The 15457-nt window shown below is 41.9% G+C and overlaps 1 protein-coding gene and 1 pseudogene across 3 annotated transcripts in view; one reads left to right on the top strand and one right to left on the bottom strand.

Moving 5' to 3' along the window:
• Window positions 1–7571, bottom strand: part of LOC102122846 (E3 ubiquitin-protein ligase RNF6-like) — a 49471-nt pseudogene extending 41900 nt beyond the window's left edge.
• FOXO1 (forkhead box O1) overlaps window positions 1–15457 on the top strand; it is a 339803-nt gene that overhangs the window by 43200 nt on the left and 281146 nt on the right. Inside the window, exon 1 of one of the 3 annotated variants that reach the window (XM_074021887.1) lies at window positions 1–15457. This exon is cut by the window's left edge and continues 41312 nt beyond it; it is cut by the window's right edge and continues 40222 nt beyond it. The exons of the other annotated variants lie outside the window; for them this stretch is intronic. The gene's annotated coding sequence lies outside the window, so the exon portion shown is untranslated. 3 annotated transcript variants of the gene reach the window in all.

The following is a 15457-nucleotide window of genomic DNA, read 5'->3' as shown; positions in this document are numbered from 1 at the left end:
ATAAAAAACTATATGCATAATTCCTAGTGAGATAGTTATTTTCATTACTCGAAATACTCTCATTGAAACTTGTAATTCTGTGTTCCATTACATGCTTACCAAAAATGATTCCTGGTTGGGGGAGTGGTTGATTCCATATACTCTCAAAATTTCCAAAAAATTTAAAAAGTATTAAATTCCTATACAGTATCATCTGTCACCTCCCTCTGCCAAGTTGCCTGCCTAGCCACCGTTTAATTTATGATGAGATGAGTACTCTGGCCCTGGGGTTCCCATCCCACCCCCTTTAGTCAGAGTGCTGTTCTTATATTGTATGAATCAGAACTGACCACTTATAATGCATGTTATAAGTGATTGGGTAAGATAGGCAAGCACAATTTTTAAATATTATAAAGCAAAGCATTGCTGCAATTTCTGGGTAAGTTTTCATGAAACTCATGTAGTACCATATGTCTCTTTGCTCTTAGGAATGTCCTGAGTGATTTTTTTTTTTTGAAAGCAATATTAGTTTTTAACAGCTTTGATTACATTCCTGGCCTGTTTTCTGTTGGTGGTACTATCAGGCTATGATATGATAATAGTCCCCAGGTGCATGAAATCTTAGAATTGGGACTAGGCCACATACCTCCTTTTGGCTTCTTCTGCAGAGGGTCCCCTAGGCTTTGTTTATCTCCAGAGATTAGGAGTCTTTTATTTCTTATTTTTATTTATTGAGACAATCTCACACTGTCACCCAGGCTGAAGAGCAGTGGTTTGATCACAGCTCATTACAGCCTCAAACTCCTGGGCTCAAGCCATCCTCCCACCTCAGCTTCCCAAGTACCTGGGACTACAGGCGTGCGCCACCATGCCTGGCTAATTAAAAAAAAAAAATTTTTTTTTTAAAGAGCTGGTGTCTCACTTTGTTGCCCAGGCTGGTCTCAGACTCCTCCTGCCTCAGCTTTCCAAAGTGTTGGGATTACAGGCATGAGCCACCATGCCTGGCCTGGGGAACTTCTTGACCATGGTCCCCGGAACTTTACCCCTTTCTCATTATGGGATGCACTCTAATTTATCAATGTTCTTCTTAAAGTGTGTTAATAAAGAACTCATCTAGTTCTCTAGATATAGTGTGGCCAATTCTGAGTGTAGTGAGACTTTTATTTCCTGTGATCTGGAAATTGTACATTTGTTAGTGCAACCTAAGACTACCACCCCTTTTTGTCACTTACAGTGGTTCATATGACACAGTCAGCAAACATTTCTGTGCCTGCCTCCAAACACATTTCCTCATTAAAAAGAAAAAAAACTACTGAACTTCCAATTTTATGTTGATTTTTAAACCCAGCATTCTAACTTGTCAGTGTAATTTAATTCTGTTGTTGATTTTATTGGTTATTTTATTTCTTGTTGTTGGCAAGTTTACCGATCTGTCTTCTGGGTTGTCATGTGATACAGACGTAAATGCAGAGGAAAAAAGTTGATTTTCATAGTAGTCAGCAACAGTAATAACTAATGCCCCACATGGTCCCCCGTGTCACTTTTGGAAAAAAGCCTTTGTTCATAGAGCAGCCTTACCAAGGGATAAATGTTTTATGGCCTGGAGAGAAATGCATCTCAATATAATGTCTGTGTTATTTTTCAGAAGCCAAGTTTGTTTTCTTTCCCCTTTAACTGTATTTCATTTTTTTTAAAAAAACATTCCCATTGGAGAACTTAGAGAAAGGTGAATAAATGCAAATCGGTGGTTTTGTTTTGATTTATTCGTACCTTTGATAAAAGGAATTGATTCTGCTGAGAATATGACTGTTGAAGAGTGTTGCTGTAGCAGACTTGCTGTCATAAATTGATTGGCATGGGCTTAAACCTTTGAATCACACCCTGGAAGCAGATAGTACTTTAAGAAATCTCTAGTCTGGAATTGTTTCTTACAGAGCAGGACTCTCTTCTTCTTCCATGCTTACTTATAGTGATCCTTAGGGAATGGGCAAAATAGGAGTAAATTTGGAAAATAATATTTAGGGGATTGGAATCTGAGGAATAATGATAAAAAATAGTTTAACTTTGAAAAACCATGTTATGCCAGTCATAGAGCCGTGTGCTTTCTGTGTACTATCTCATCACAGGCTCAGGCAATGGTGGAATTATGTCGAGCAGGCAGGAGGCTTGGTGATTTTTGTTTGGATTTTCTTTGGCTTGGGAAAGACAGATTTGCCTTTTGCCAGAAAAGAAACTCCTTCAGTGAGCTAGCACTTCAAAGTTGATGTCTCAGAATGTGGTGGAGATGCAGCCAGTTCACCTGAAGGTAGTGGTGGTGGTTAAATAAACACTCCCTCTATAAGTCTAGCTTTTCCTACAGTTATGAAATTTGAGATTTTTTTGTTTGTTTTAATGTTTATTGGTAGAAATAGATCATCAATGCATTCTTTGTGTTTATATAAACTGCATTCTCTTAAAGGTTTTTGTTTTCATTGGAGATTTTTAGCCTCCAAGTGAACTTAACATATTATCTATGCAATTGATTCTTTATAGACTTTTTTTTAGATCTTAAAACTAAATTTGAGAAACCATGCATATTGTATACCTTATTTAATAATCCAAAGAATTGTTTGCACTTTCAAAAAAGTTACAAAAAGGCTGAACACAAGTTAAATAACCTGTATGTCCTAAATTTTCCATTACTGAATAGATGCTTGTTCAGTGTTATATATTGCTTGCTTTCTAGTAAGTCAGATTGTCAGAGATGCTTCAGTAAATTATCTCTATATTAAAATGATATCTGAATCCCCTTTCTCTCTGAGATGATCTTGCCAATATTAAACATTGTGCCATATGCAGTTTTAGCCGAAAAGCTTAAATAAGAACCAGACTTGTAGACTGAATCTTTTAACCTTAAAATTATATACCTATATATGCATACATGGTATGCTGTATATTTAACATTTCAAGTAACGTATGTATAGCAAACATTCAGCCAAATACTCTTTCATGAAGAGGTATTATTCTTGAAAAGTTAATGAAAAGCTTATTTAGATAGAAATGTCTAGACATAAGTACTAAGCCTGTGAAACTTGAAAGTAAAGTCTGCTGTGCTATTAAGAAAAAGAAGATTGGTTTTTAACCTATTGATTGTGCAGAGACAAAAGTGCTTAGCATGACAAAATTACCAAAATAAAAACATTTTAGACGTTATTTGGTTCTAGCAATGTTAATTATTTTGTGTTTCTGGATAATTTAACATTTATATTTTTAAATTTTATATAAATTTCCTCTTTATAGCAAATTTTAAAAAGCACACAAAGGCCGGGCGCGGTGGCTCAAGCCTGTAATCCCAGCACTTTGGGAGGCCGAGGCGGGCGGATCACAAGGTCAGGCTATCGAGACCACAGTGAAACCCCGTCTCTACTAAAAATACAAAAAATTAGCCGGGCGCGGTGGTGGGCGCCTGTAGTCCCAGCTACTCAGGAGGCTGAGGCAGGAGAATGGCGGGAACCCGGGAGGCGGAGCTTGCAGTGAGCCGAGATCGCGCCACTGCACTCCAGCCTGGGCAACAGCGTGAGACTCCGTCTCAAAAAAAAAAAAAAAAAAAGCACACAAAAATAGTTCCAACTATATATAATCGGTTATTTTTCATCCTAGTTAGCTCATCACAAGTAACTAAGCAAAACAATGCTTAAACATTCAGTTCTACTAAAATACAATATTTGAGTAGATCCCATCACTTTACCCATTGTTTGCTATGTTGGACCCTAAAACAGGCTGCTGACAGATCGGGCAAGTGAAATTCTCTGAGAGCCATCGGTCAGTACAATGAATATGAAATTCATGCATGCAGGGTAATTGCCTGAGCTTGTTTCCAGTTATGTAATCACTGATAACAAGCACTAAGGATTTTACGTAGTTCACTATCAATACTGTTATGCTCTAGCACCGGGTGGAAAGATTATCAGTCTGCTCTTTGGTTCAATCATGTATTCGGGCAGGCGTGATGGCTCTTGCCTGTAATCCTAGCACCTTGGGAGGCTGAGGTGGGCAGATCACCTGAGGTCAGGAGCTCAAGACCAGCCTGGCCAACATGGTGAAACCCCATCTCTACTAAAATACAAAAATTAGCCAGGCATGATGGCGGGTTCCTGTAATCCCAGCTACTAGGGAGGCTGAGGTGGGAGAATAGCTTGAACCCGGGAGACGGTGATTGCAGTGAGTCGAGATCGCACCACCGCACTCCAGCCTGGGTGGCTGAGCGAGACTCACATCTCCAAAAAACAACAACAACAAAAAAGAGAGAGCAAGGGGAAGAATAGGTAGTGTTCCAGTTTGACTAAATCATTTGAATTTTGCAACTACATGCTACCCCTATTGTCACTGTTTCAGGTATGAGGTGAGTGGTCTCATTTACACCATGCATTTCAGTGCTATCTCCTTGGGCCTGCCTGTCTTGAGAGGAACCTTCCCTGTGCTGGCTGCTGTCTAACTGTAGCTAAGTTACTCAGTTCAGAGTGCATCTCTGGTAAATGCTGACCATTTCTCTGAAGCTCTGACTTGGAGAACTAGAGCTTCTCTCTAATGGTTGAGTCCTCCATTAGAGTACTAGGTTCTCCAGACCCAGTCATAATCTGCCTTAAAATTGACCAACGAGCCACTGATGATGGCTCAACAAGCTCATTCTCAGAAATCCTAGGAAGAATTCTGGTACTAACATAGGTTTGAATACATGACCGCTCTAAACAAGAAGTGATTTGGCAGAAGCCCCCATTATTGCTTTTGAATAGTGACCGTATTTTCTGTTAGCCCTACTCTGGATGAGTTCTGTCTGCAATACTATACCGATCTCTGTTTTCTCCAGGATGGATCCTTCTCACTTGAAGGTCTAGTGTGATTGTTGGATGTTGTGGTACAGCAGTTAAGGATCTGCTGGATTCTTCTTCTACTGTTATTCTTGACACAAGTCTTGAATTAGAGAATGGGGTATATGCAGTACCTCTGTGTTCTCTATCTTGCTCTAAAAAGACTTGAGTTATACCCCTCCTCCTAACAGATCTTCTGGTGGTTTGCTGGTATTGGTCTACTTTCCCTTTGTGAATTATGATAAACAGTGCCACTCTGTCTCTTGAATTGGTGAACGACTTTGGCTACTGAAGGTAGATCTTATTGGCCTTAATCTTTGGTTTGTATTTCTTACTGTAACATTACCTCTAGCTCCATTTTCCCAAACATGTGCTGCTTTAAACCGTTGCACCTCCCTTTGCCTGAGTTTGCTACCACCTGACTGGTTTGTATGACTACTGAAATTAGTGCGTGAAGCACTAGCTCTGGGAATGCCAGCTGATCCCCCAATTCCAGTTCTTAATCTTCCCAATGTTGAGAAAAATCCTTCAGCTGAATTTTTCCCCCTTGAAGCAAGACTAGTCCTTAGAACGTTGGAACTACCACCATTGAAATTCACTGAAATTTGGCTTCTTGTTCGCCTAGCCACAGGACTAGTTGACTTTTGTTGCCTATTTGTAGTATGATATCTGTTACTATCTGAAAGTGGAATGTTTGTATAATCTCCATGAATTTCAAATCCTTTATTTTCTTGATTTATGTGGATTTGCAGACTAAACTGAAACTCTCCACTGTTCAAGTTTGTTTGACTCATAGCTCTCCAATTTTGATTCTCATTTTGTCCACTTCGAGTTGCATTTCCTGTGCCCTGAAAGGTGTTCAGCTATTCTGGAAGAGAATATTCATTTGAACTTTCTCCGGGAACTTCTGAGTCTCTGTAATTTGTTCCTTTTATTTTATTTTATTTTATTTTTTTGAGACAGAGTTTCACTCTTGTTGCCTAGGCTGGAGTGCAATGGCACGATCTCGGCTCACTGCAAACTCCACCCCCCAGATTCAAGCGATTCTCCTGCCTCAGCCTCCCGAGTAGCTGGGATTACAGGCATGCACCGCCACACCCAGCTAAATTTTTGTATCTGTTTAGTAGAGATGGGGTTTCACCATGTTGGCCAGGCGGGTCTTGAACTCCTGACCTCATGATCCACCCACCTCAGCCTCCCAAAGTGCTGGGATTATAGGCATGAGCCACCACGCCCGGCCAATTTGTGCCATTTCTCAAATCAGGCTGAGATACTAGTTGTTCGTTGACCCCATCTAACCGCTTTTGCAGTTCTTCTGATAATTATTTCTCTGGGGGAGCCTAAAAGATTATGGTCTCTCATAAGCCGATAATCTTCGTCATTGAGTTAATTAATAAACTGCTAATAGGCCTTTTCTCTGTGGAGATGCTCTTGCTGCCATCTTCTCCTATTTTCACAATGATTACAGTCTTGAGATAAGGTTTCTTCACCACCACCATCTGATCTAGATCTAGACTGATTCATCCTGAGATTCCTGGCTTGCTTATTTTCCTTTCAACATTCTTTTAACATAAGCCATGGTATCCATCCTTCAATTGTTTGTGCCTTTTTTGAGAGCTGCCCATCTCTTCCCAACTCAAATCCAGGCCTGTTGGTCTTCAGGGTTCTTAGTTTTAACTACTGTACTGTTCTTGGTTTCATAACTCTGCTGTTCAGTAAAATAGCAATTATTGTCCTCTCTGCCCTTATCACTCGGCTTAGCCAAGTCATCCACCAGAATGCAATCCTGTTCTGTGGAACAGCTCTTGGGAGCTTGGAAGAAGAAAGTTGAGTGGGTATTTTAGTATGAATTGATAGTATTCCACATGTACATCTAAAGTTTTCAGGGCCAGGTGTCATGGCTCATGCCTGTAATCCCAGCTCTTGGAGGGGAGTGTAGGGTGAGATGGGAGATCTCTTGAGACCAGGAGTTTGAAACCAGCCTGGACAACATGGTGAAACTCCTTTGCTACAAAAATTAGCAGGATGTGTGGCACATGCCTGTTGTCCCAGCTACTCTGGAGGCTGAGGTGGGAGGATCACTTGAGCCTGGGAGGCGGGGTTGCAGTGAGCCGAGATTGCGCCACTGCACTCCAGCCTGGGTGACAGAGCCAGGACCGTGCCTTAAAAATAAATAAATAAATAAATAAATAAATAAATAAATAAATAAATAGATAGGCCAGGCGCGGTGGCTCACACCTGTAATCCCAGCACTTTGGGAGGCCGAGGCGGGCGGATCACGAGGTCAGGAGATCGAGACCATCCTGGCTAACATGGTGAAACCCCGTCTCTACTAAAAATACAGAAAACTAGCTGGGCGTGACGGCGGGCGCTGTAGTCCCAGCTACTCGGGAGGCTGAGGCAGGAGAATGGCGTGAACCTGGGAGGCGGAGCTAGCAGTGAGCCGAGATCGCGCCACTGCACTCCAGCCTGGGCGACAGAGCAAGACTCCGTCTCAAAAAATAAATAAATAAATAAAAATAAAAAATAAAAGTTTTCAGGTCTTGCACTACTGTAGAAGAAATATCTAGAAAGGCAGATGATGTGATTTTGGCAAGCGTGTCACCTGTTGATTTCTATTTTGCCAGTGAATGCATCAGGCCTGAGGTATGTGTGAGATCTGGACTTCTCCATTTCTTTCTGATCACCTGAGGCTTGCACTCTGGAGCTTTTCCTTGTCTTCAGAGAATTTTCAGTGTGGTACATCTCCTTTGTTGTATTACAGACAACGTACAGAACACTTAATGCTTTCATTGGTTAGGAATCTCTGAAATTAAAAAGGAAATACCATGTTAGTTTTTGCCTTCTTATTTATTGTTCAACATTGTTACTTAAATCTTTTTCCCTATTTTCAGGTCATGTCCGCCCCCCGCCCCCTGCACCCCAACATGTTTGGTATTCTTTCTATCCAGCTGTTCCTTCACCCAAATATAGTTAGGAGAGGAGTGCTGACCTATTAAGGCTTGTGTACTGTGGCTCTGTGTTTCCATTAGATGAGACTGAGTTCCTTTTCTGGCTCCTAGATGCTGGGGACATATTACCTGGTCACAAGAATGTGAGTTCTGATGATTTCCCACCCTTCTCTCTTTTAATGGTAAACATTCTTAGTAACTTTTCACCTTTCTTTCTTTTTTTTTTTTTTGAGATGGAGTTTTGCTCTTGTTGCCCAGGCTGGAGTGCAATGGCCCGATCTTAGCTCAACGCGACCTCCGCCTCCTGGGTTCAAGCGATTCTCCTGCCTCAGCCTCCCGAGTAGCTGGGATTACAGGCATGCGCCACCACACCCAGCTAATGTTGTATTTTTAGTAGAGACGGGGCTTCTCCATGTTGGTCAGGCTGGTCTCAAACTCCTGACCTCAGGTGATCTGCCTGCCTTGGCCTCCCAGAGTGCTGGGATTACAGGCGTGAGTCACCGTGCCCGGCCTTTCACCTTTGTTATTGGTCAGAGATAGATTGTTCCCTAAACCGTCATTTCTCTGTTATCCCATTAGAAATTCATGCAGAAATTAATACTTTCGTATCATATTTTAAAATATCTGTTCAGTTATTTCTATTTCGAGTGACTTGTATCCAGCAGGGTGGGTGTGGGGAGGTTTTGTTTGTATTTGCATGTTGGCATAAAGATGCTAAAGCATGAGGGCTATCCATTGAAAAAGGAGCCCCAGGAAGCTCACAGGAGGTGAGTTGCAATAGAGCGTTGTTTCCTGGTTCCTTGCTCCTTTCTCCATCTGTCCCTTTTGCTCTGGCTCCCAATCTAGACTGCCATGTAGTGCCAATTTTTCTTTTCATTCCTTGGTCTGCTTCAGGTCTTAATTTTATTGTGCCGCCTTCCCTTCACACCCCTTGCACGCAGCCTCACGGATCAACTCTGTCCTAAGCAGAGAAACACAGCTTTGTTTCCCTCTTGTATTTCAGTCTTGTTCTGCCCTATAGTAGCTTCTGATACCTCCAGCATAAATACAATTGCTCATCATGGCCTTTTCAGGCCACTCCTGCTGCTGCTTCCTGTGAGTGTACCAATAGACTTCTCACTCTTCTCCACATGCGTTTGTCCCTCCACGGTCCCTCTTCTTCAGACCTTTTTCCTGTCTGCTTCATTAGATGAGCATCGTCTCATCCTTCAGACTCATTTCCTTTACAGAACTTTTCAGAATACCTGGTTTAGTTCTTGTCTTTTTAATTTTTTCTCTCTCCTTCATACATCTTTAAACATTAGTCCCTTTGCAGCGCTGACTTAATTTTCTGTTGTGTGCCAAGGCATTCAATATTCTTTTTTTGTGTTTTAATTTTTTTTTCATTAAAAAAAAAAAAACCCTCCTTACTATCATTCCCAGATATTCTTGTCTCAGCTAAAGATACTTGTTTTTCATTTTGAGTAAATATTCCAAGTAACTAAAGCTCTTTCAAATTTAGGAAGAAAGTGTTTTTCCTTTCCCTTCCTATCCCACATCTGGTTTATCAGCAGTGCTGTCATCTTTATCTTCAAAATATATCCAAGTTCCTTTACTTCTTACTGCTTCCACTTCTGTGTCTGGTTCAAGCCCCTGTAGTTTCTCTGCAGGTTGGTTGCTCTGTCTCCTAACTGCTTTTCCTGCTTCTGCCCTTTCTTTTGCAGCCTGTACTCAGCAAGGCCAGACGGATCCTCTGCTCCAAACTTCCCCTGGCTGCCTACCTCCCTCAGCCTGAAAACTGAGGTTCCCGCAGCAGCCTGCAAGCCTCTTTATTATAGCCCAGCCCTCCTGACCTCATTTTCCTCTCTTTCATGTCTCTCTGGTCACTTGGCCTCCTTTCATGCGATGCATCCTTCTGCCTCAGGGCTTTGGCAATATCCCTTGCCTCTCTTTGGAACACTGTTCCCAGGTGTCTGCCTGGCTACTTCCTTCACCTCACCTCGCTCACTCAGATGTCACCTTTTCAAAGCAATTTTCCTTGACTTCATTGTTGATAATCACAGCCTCCCCGCATGCCCGGTATATGCTATGCACTGTCCCCTCTTCTCTGCTCTGCTCTGTCTGACTGTCTGTCTGTCTGTCTGTCTGTCTGTCTGTCTGTCTGTCTATCTATCTATCTATCTATCTGATCTATCTATCAATGTATGTATTATGTATGACGGAGTCTCACTCTCACCCAGGCTAGAGTGCAGTGGTGCAATCTTGGCTCACTGCAACCTTCCCCTCCTGGGTTCAAGTGGTTCTCCTGCCTCAGCTTCCCGAGTAGCTGGGATTACAGGTGCGCACCACCATGCCCTGCAAAATTGTGTTTTTAGTAGAGATGGGGTTTCACCATGTTGGCCAGTCTAGTCTCCAACTCCTGACCTCAGGTGATCTGCCTGCCTTGGCCTCCCAAAGTGCTTGGATTATAGGCGTGAGCCACTGCGCCTGGCCCCCTCTGCTTTATTTCTTGTAGCACTTGTTGACACCTACCCCCAGTGTGTATTCTTGTCCATCTCCCCCACCATAGAGCACAGGCTCCACAAGGACAAACATCCTCTATGTTTTTCATTCTTTTGAACCCACATGGTAGTAGGTGCTCAGCAGTTGTTTGCTGCATGAATGTGCTTTTTACCTACCTCTGCATTCACTGTGTGCTTTTCTGCCTTACTGGAGTGATGGGAGTGATCATTGGGATTTTCTGGTTTTTTGCTTACCACCTATGCCATGTCTTCTGGAGCTTGGCAAAGACCTTCTCTTACTATGTACGTTGCTTTGCCTCCTAGCTACTTCATCATGGTTTTCAAGCTAGGAAGGGGTGAGCCTTTCAGGAGAAGCTTTATAACAAAGTGTGTTAAATAACTGGTCTTATTTTATACACAGTTTAAATCCAGCCAGGCCCTGGATGAGGATTTGAGAGGATCTCTGTGCTCTGTAGTTCTGTGGATTAGCATTTGGCTTTCATTGTTTTCTTTTAGCCCTGACTTTCTGGTTCACATTTGTTTAAATAGTCTTGAGTGTTTCAGAGGCTGAGGTGGTTGGAAGGTTGGCCACCAGATAAGGGGAGCAGCATCGCTATTCTTGTGCTTTCTTCTCTGCAGGGCCAAGAGATCTTCCACTGTCTGTGCAGTGTGAGAAAGTTGCTAGCGTTGTTCTCAGTAACAAAATCTTCTATGTGAAGGTTTGCTGTCCCCTCAGTTTCTTAGTTTTTCTCTTTACAAAATGAAACGTCATTGACCATATTTTCAGGCTGCTTACAACTCCAGTGACCTTGAGTCCTGTAGGTCCCTCTTGCTGAGTAGAAAATTCAGATGAATTAAATTGTGTTGCAGAATCATGCTTTGAAAAGAGGTCCTAATCCCTGCAGTGTTCTTGACTTTCTGAAGAGGACTCAGCTCATGGTCAGCATGTTTCCTGATGGTTAAACATATCTAGCTTTAAAATTTCCAGCTGCTAGAGGAGATGAAGATGATGAGAAGCAAGCACACAGCAAACTGTTTGGCTTTTAGATGCATCCTGGCCTGGCCGGGTGGACTTGCACAGAACTGCTGGTGCCAGGTTAGTTCCCTGGGACTTTTCCAACATTTGTCTCTGTATTGAGTTTTGTCCTTATTCCTGAAATAGAGTAGCCACTGAAATCAGGAACCAGAACTGCTGGAAAATACCTTTGCAAGTCACTGTGTTGCATGGTAGAGGAAAGGCAACTGCCAGTAGTTAAAATACCGGGTTGAGTGCTAGTTTTTTCACCCTTTATTTTTTCTCTTTAAAGAGAGGTCTGATTTACTTTCTTCTGTCTGTTAAAGCTCTTTACAGGCTCTTAGAAAAATAAGCCATTTAATGGTACCAGCTGTGAGGACCCAACTTCAGTTCCATGAAAGCCGCCTGGTAGTTCTGGTCACAGGGTCCTGATGGAAGACCGTGTAACTGCTGCTAGGCAGTCAGCTGGAGGGCTCTGGTGTGGCCCACGCTCGTGTTTGTTCAAGTGACCTGAATGTGCTTCCTCTTTGGGGACCTGTTTCAAATGCACATGCTGACGCTGTAATCATCCACTAAACCAAATGAGAGTTAGGAGATTCAAATTCGTGGGGCCTGTGACTTGGCCACAGTCCCTGTACACATAAAACAAGGTCTTAAATCAGAGAGACCACCATCTAGATTAACACTCAAACTGCAGATGGGGGCCGGAGCGGCTCTTGGTGTGGGAACTGCAACTTTGAAGTTCCAGACTTTGATGTGATTAACATTTCAGACTTACAGTCCTTTCTGTGTGGTAACTTTTTTGTTTTTTTTAAACACCAAACTGAAAATAAAAATTGATTTAGATTAGTGATGTTGGAGAAGCAGATCGTAAAGGGAGAAGGCCTCTTGCAAACCACATGTAACCATGTCACATCCTTATGTACCTCAGGAAGAGAGAGATGACAGACTATTGACCTTTCACCATATCTCTTTTACTTCTAACCGTTCTCACAGAGATCCTGCCCTCCAACACATACACCACCCCCAAAAAGAGGACACTTTTGACTTTGCTATCTCTTATTGACCAAGTGATAATCCTGATGGAGAAATAGGGTTTGCAGGCATGAGGTGTTCTTTTTCACCCAGATTTCAAGGTTTAAATACTGGAGATCATCTGACAGCCATCAAATTGTGGCTGATTAAAGTTTAGTTCTTCACCTCTATCTTGCTGGTGAAAGGAATACGAAGACAGGGAGAGCAGTTTGTGGGTCATTCCTCTTTTAAAATGTTGCTGTTAAAATCGTAGATCAGCTGATACACAGTAGCCCTCCTTTATAAGAGGGAGATAGTTCCGGGACCCACAATGAGTGCCTGAAACTGTGGATAGTATCAGACCCTGTGTATACTACATTTTTCCCTGTACCTACATACCTATGATAGTTTATACATTAGTCGGAGTAAGAGATTAACAACAATAACTAATAGCAAAACAGACCAATAATAACAGTACACTGTAATAAAAGATAGATGAATGCAGTTTCTCTCTCAAAATATCTTACCATATTGTACTGCAAGTAACAAAAAGGTGGAAGGTGAGAACTCAGGGAAGGACCACTGTACATGGAATTGACATCAAGGAAACCAGAAATGTTGTGCCCAGGATGATAAAATTTCTTGGCCACTGAAATTGTTGGGCCAGCCTTCTTTTTGAAAGAAATCTCCCTAGGCACGCTTGCACGCATTTGTGTACGTACATGTGTGTAACACACACATACGTCTCTTCTGTTTTCTTCCTTAAGGTTGAAAACCTGAGGTGTCATCCTGATAATTTCATGGAGACCCTGCAACATTTTTTCCATCATACATGGCACTTTCTCTTCATAGCTGTGTCTATGATATGCTGTCTGCCTGCTGTGCTCTGTCCATTTGAGCTTTCTAAAACCCTGTAGGAGAGGTGGGGAAGCCTGGATTTTGTTGGGGAGATCCAGGGTCTCCATAGCATGACAGCTGATAAATGGAAGATGGGTAACTGTAACCCTTGAGTCAGTGCATTTTCTGCTGGCCCCCTCAGTCTACTGACCCTGTCTTCAGTAGGCCTGTAAAAAGGCAGGGCAAAACCTAGCCCTCTAGTAGAGTTTTTATTTTTATTTTTGTTTGTTTGTTTATTTATTTATTGAGATAGGGTCTCACTCTGTTGCCTGCGCTGGAGTGCAGTGGCGTGATGTTGGCTCAACCCACGACTCCTGGGCTCAAACAGTCCTCCCACCTCAGCCTCCTGAGTAACTGAGACTAAAGGCATGCACCACCACGCATGGCTCATTTTTTGTATTTTCAGTAGAGACGGGGTTTTGCCATGTTACCCAGGGTAGTCTTGAACTCCTGGGCTCAAGTGACCCACTCAACTTGGCCTCCCACTGTGCTGGCATTTATAGGTGTGAGCTACCGTGCCCAGCCTCAGTTTTTATATTTTACTGTTGACATTACTGTAGCTGTGATGGGAGGAGGGAATTAACAGGGCTCATGAGAGAGTGCTGAGCACCATCCTCTCTCCCAAACACAGCTTCCATGTGTTTTAGATGTGTTCTTTCCCTATCATGCCATCCATGTTTAGGGGCACAAGACGAGTCAGGTGAGGAGGGAATGGGCAGGTAAGTCCATGTGAACCCCTCTAGCAGGGTTTTGCCCTGCATCGCTGTTTCAAGGACATAGGATACAATTATGGCCTAACTCTTTTAATGTACGAAATCAGCAGAAACGATGAATATTTTTAGCTTCAAATTTGTATTACACACTGAGAACCTTATGTATGATTCTAAATTTATTGGTCGGTCATATCCTGAACTATACACCGTATGTACCTAGTAACCTAGTATTGGTTACAGTGATGCTGTCTTAAGTTTGTTTGTTTTAAATAATGTCTGAACCCACCATAGTGGTAGCACTCTAGCACAGTTTTGGGTAACGAATAAGATTGCATTCTGACATGGTGTCATAAATCATATCTAAAACCCGTGAGGTCACATAGAACTTGTTTATGTAACAGGAGAGAACAAAACTCATTGTTCTGAGAATATATTGCTCATTCATTTTATCCTCAGTCATGATGAGTTTTACAGCCTATGTGCAGTATTGATGCCACTGAATAAGCATTTATTTTTGGTGAAGATATAACTTTTCTCGTAACATTCAGTTGAGAGGTTACAACAACTAAGACTTTGCATTCTGGAATTTATGTCCACGTATGTGTATACATACATGTGGTTTTTAAGGCGTGGCAACCTTAATGAATACTGGTAGAAGATTTTGGCTGTCTTTTAACAGCATTACCACGTGGTTGACTATTTAAATAAGCAGCACTTTATCTTGATGTAGTGAATGCATTTCACTGGTTATTTTGGCAAACCAGGGTATTTGTTGGTTACAAGCATAATTTTCTCAGTTTATGTTATTTTTCCTTCTAGATGTTTGTGAGCTATTGTTTTTATAGCCTGTATTGAAAACATGCCTTTTCTTTTTAAAATGGATTGTAGAGCTTTGTTAATAAAAAAATTTAAAATAAAAATGGTAAGGCGGAATGGCTTAGTTATTTTTATATTTTCCTGTAAAAACAGCCTCAGTTAAGTGAGCCACAATGAGCCATGATGTATTTCCTCCATCAGGATGGAAAATAAGCCATTTATTATTTCAGGTCTGACTCACAGTGAACCTGCTGACACTGAGATGTTTTAAAATCATAATCATAAGGAACAGGTTAGGGCAGAAACTTGGACGCTGGGCCTAGGATTACCTGCTTATTACAATGTTTTACAACTTGGATGCTTTAGGTTTTCTGGCACAATGTCCTAAACCTCACACACTAAACACCCCCTTGTTGTACAATTATTGCTTGCTGGTTTTAGATGGTGCCAAATAGACAGATGCCTCATCATAATTACCATTTTTAAAAATTTCACTGTTATAGATATATATAAATAGGTTGTTATCTCCTCTCCCTTCCCTCAGTACAGTATGCTCATGCTTCCACAAAAAGCACCCCGGATGTCCTTAGTTAATAAAGACGGGCAGCTGAGGAGTGAGAGTGTGGCAAGTGGATGCAGCGTGTCCTCAGTGTCGCAGGGTACATAATATTAAATTACATGCGATTGCAAAGGAAAGCAGTTACATTGAATACAGTTGTCAAAATTGTCATAGGGTAATAGATGT

The sequence above is a fragment of the Macaca fascicularis genome, chromosome 17 (assembly GCF_037993035.2).
Source record: "Macaca fascicularis isolate 582-1 chromosome 17, T2T-MFA8v1.1".
Lineage (NCBI taxonomy): Eukaryota > Metazoa > Chordata > Mammalia > Primates > Cercopithecidae > Macaca > Macaca fascicularis.
Note: the sequence above shows the minus strand (reverse complement) of the source record. Positions and strands in the feature narration are given on the sequence as shown.